General features: G+C 34.5%; 1 protein-coding gene and 1 long non-coding RNA gene across 4 annotated transcripts in view; both read left to right on the top strand.

The window, feature by feature from the left end:
- Positions 1-3,886, top strand: part of efna3b (ephrin-A3b) — a 99,423-nt gene that overhangs the window by 86,105 nt on the left and 9,432 nt on the right. The window lies entirely within an intron of this gene.
- Positions 1,402-3,830, top strand: LOC106951175 (uncharacterized). Its single transcript, XR_001425765.1, has 7 exons — positions 1,402-1,477; positions 1,634-1,672; positions 2,205-2,246; positions 2,551-2,595; positions 2,700-2,744; positions 3,293-3,334; positions 3,638-3,830. It is a non-coding gene; the product is annotated as an uncharacterized LOC106951175 (long non-coding RNA).

Genomic DNA, 3,886 nt, shown 5'->3' with positions numbered 1-3,886 from the left:
GTTCATCATCCTGTTGATTTAAATTTGCTCGTGCAGAATCCCTCTCCTGCTGCAGACGGCTCCTTTCGGCCTCCAACTGCTGGACTCGAGCCCGGAGTTCTTGAAGTTCCTCAGCCATCGCACCAGGAACGCTGATCCTCGTTCACAGGCGGAAATATCCAGCCAGGTCCCACGGTGTGCCTACTGTTGCACTATTATGCTCCCACACTCTAAGCGCTCCAAACAATGAATAAATACAGCAATAATGCTCTCTACTAAAGCACCACTACCACAGAACCAACACTATCGGTATCAGAAATGAATGTAAAAATATGTATACTATCTGTTCAAACAGCCAGATCCTGCCAACAACGCCAGAAAATTGTAACACGGGGGAAAGAACCCGGATTGTGACTGAGGACGTGGCCCTAAAGCCAACTGGTAGACTACTGAAATATCAAGTGGTCTAGAGTTTCCCAATTAATGATACCCAGGTAGGTCTGGCTGAGAATGAGGAAACAGAAATAGTATACAAAATATGTTTTATTTATACATTCTTTTACAATATTAAAAATAGACTTTATTATTCTAATTTAAAACGCAATAGGCTCAAAAACCCAGGACAAGACTAGAAGCAATTGGAACCAAACGAATGCAAACCAGATTAGTAGAAACACAAAATAACACAAAATAATGTTAGGAAAAAAAAACAAATCCCGCATTGCCCCAACCCCGTCCTAAGGCTGTGCCCAACACGCTAATAAAAATAAGGAGCTATGCTGTTCTGGTTCTGCACGGTTTGTGGTTCTGAATGGTTTGTGGGAGCATAATAGGCAACAGCAGCAGTCTGCAATACCAAAAGAAAACAATGACACATCTGCTGACAATAATAGACAGGTAGAGTAATGACATGAAAAATCCATTTATCCTACCAGTATTAAGTGTCCACGATCCGAACACTCACAGCAACCCGATGAGCACGGCGCCAGCGCTCATCTTACCTGAGAGCCAACTCAACTAACGGACCAAACAAACACACACAGATTGGCGTGCACACCCGGTGCCTATATACGCTTAATGAGCCCGACAAGGCTGTGAACGGAAGTGACGGTGGGGAACGGGGCCTAGATGTGTTCAAAGGCCCAAACCACGGTGGGAATTTACAACCACTAGATGTAAACTACATCTTCCAATAAAACCACCCGGTTACAAAACTAAGACACAAAAAGAGTGAAAATTAATGACAAATTGGGAAATAGGGTTCTACCAGGGCTTATTATACAGTATGTCGTGGTACCTTTAAGTTATTGTACTATTGAATTATCTTAGTGTGTTTTGTTTTTTCTTCTTGAAAATAGTGAGAGATTGAGAAATCTCTACTTGATACAAATTTATTATTCTTATTTTTTGCATGATCTATTGCTTTTAAAAGTATTTTATTTGTCAATCTCAGGCTCTGATTATCGACCATTAAACTCACGTCGTGTTCCAGGACCCGGTGAGTCTTTTTTTTTTTTTTTTGTCCTTCATTTTATATATAATTGATATTATTCATATGAAGCACCCCCTGGTAACTAACATACTGGCATAGGTATTGTAAATAATATTTGATTGAGCGATAATTAATTTTTTTAATTATTTTATTATGCCACAGAATATGAATCGCTGAACACCACTTATACTGGAATGCAAAGTAAGAACTACCCAAGTCTGTGGATATATATTTGATTAATTACAAAAAATGCTCATTGTACTGTGGTGGTACCACTAGATTTAAAGGTTTTCTTTTTCCCTTTACTAACTTGGACACAATAGAAATTGAAAAGTTTTGAGAATTTATTTGAATAGATATAGTAGACTATTATTACCAAATGTTAACGTTATTACCAAATGCTAATAATGTGCATTGCTTCCAGAAAGCAATGTACATTATTAAAGAAAATTGCAATACATAAGCTATGACTCAAATGAAAGTAGAGTATTTCTCTAAAAATCATGTGGTAAGTAAAGCGCTTAAATTAATGTCTTAAATATTATTTAAAGTATACTAGATTTCATGGTGCTGCTAAGTTAGTTTACTATTTTACTTTGAACGATTTGAATGTAACATTTTCTTTACTTCTTGGAAACAGTAAAACAAAATATTGAATATTCTTTAAATGATACCGATTCTTAATTTTTTGCATGATCTGTTAACTTTAAATTGTTTTATTTATTAAATTCAGGAGATACTTATCAACCATTAAAATCACTTCCTGTAAGACAAGGTAAGTTAATGGATTAATAGAATGGAAACCAATCAATGTCAAGTTTTACGCATAGGTTTAAAGACTTTTTAGCAATAATATCCTATCTATTTTCTTACATTTTAAGAATTTAAATTGTAAATTGTGTTAGGCAAGTTAATGACTAGGAGTTGTTTTTTTGTGTGGAAATAGTGTACAATTTGTATTTTTATTATTACTCTGCACTATTACTCAAAAGCATCACCTGGTAACTAAAATAAAAATGGCTATTGAAAGTAATATTTTAATGGTTGCTAATTTCGAGTCTTTGCTCTTGTTTTGCCAGCCATAGACTATGGATCAGTCCTCTTCCGGTCGAAATCAAAACACAGTAAGAACAAAACAAAATGCAGTGAGGACCTCTTAATCATAAAACTTGTTTGTTTGAGTTGGTTCCATGCCTGACATGAGAAACTAATGCCTTTTCTATTTTAGATTCACAGGAGTCTGATTCATATAGTGGCCTTTTGAGACGTAGCGGTAAGAGCAGAAAAAAACTCACTTTGAAGAGAATGTAGGTTTTTCTTTAATTATGTGTACTTCATGCGTATTTACAGATTTACAAGAAATTACAAAGCATTAACTTTTTGCAACAATGCATAGGACAAGACCAATTTGTCTCAGCAGCAAAACTTAAAGAAAAGACTACTGGAAGCCTCTACTATAGCGTCTATTCTATGCGTCTTATAATGCGGTGCGCCTTATATATGAAAAACGTTTTAAAATAGGCCATTCATTGAAGGTGACCTTATAATCTGATGCGCCTTATAGTGCGGAAAATACGGTACTCTAAAAATCATGTGGTAAGTAAAGCGCTTAAATTAATGTCTTAAATATTATTGAAAGTATACTAGATTTCATGGTGCTGCTAAGTTAGTTTACTATTTTACTTTGAACGATTTGAATGTAACATTTTCTTTACTTCTTGGAAACAGTAAAACAAAATATTGAATATTCTTTAAATGATACCGATTCTTAATTTTTTGCATGATCTGTTAACTTTAAATTGTTTTATTTATTAAACTCAGGAGATACTTTTCAGCCATTAAAATCACGTCCTGTAAGACAAGGTAAGTTAATGGATTAATAGAATGGAAACCAATCAATGTCAAGTTTTACGCATAGGTTTAAAGACTTTTTAGCAATAATATCCTATCTATTTTCTTACATTTTAAGAATTTCAATTGTAAATTGTGTTAGGCAAGTTAATGACTAGGAGTTGTTTTTTGTGTGAAAATAGTGTAGTTTTCATTTTTATTATTACTCTGCACTATTACTCAAAAGCATCACCTGGTAACTGAAATAAAAATGGGTATTGAATGTAATATTTTAATGGTTGCTAATTTCGAGTCTTTGCTCTTGTTTTGGCAAAGACTATGGATCAGTCCTCTTCCGGTCGAAATCAAAACACAGTAAGAACAAAACAAAATGCAGTGAGGACCTCTTAATCATAAAACTTGTTTGTTTGAGTTGGTTCCATGCCTGACATGAGAAACTAATGCCTTTTCTATTTTAGATTCACAGGAGTCTGATTCATATAGTGGCCTTTTGAGACGTAGCGGTAAGAGCAGAAAAAAACTCACTTTGAAGAGAATGTAGGTTTTTCTTTAATTATGTGTACT

This window comes from Poecilia latipinna, unplaced genomic scaffold (assembly GCF_001443285.1).
Source record: "Poecilia latipinna isolate Pla-1442-1.1 unplaced genomic scaffold, P_latipinna-1.0 Scaffold444, whole genome shotgun sequence".
NCBI classification, from domain to species: Eukaryota; Metazoa; Chordata; class Actinopteri; order Cyprinodontiformes; family Poeciliidae; genus Poecilia; species Poecilia latipinna.
The sequence above is the reverse complement of the archived record's forward strand: the minus strand, read 5'-3'. Positions and strand labels throughout refer to the sequence as shown.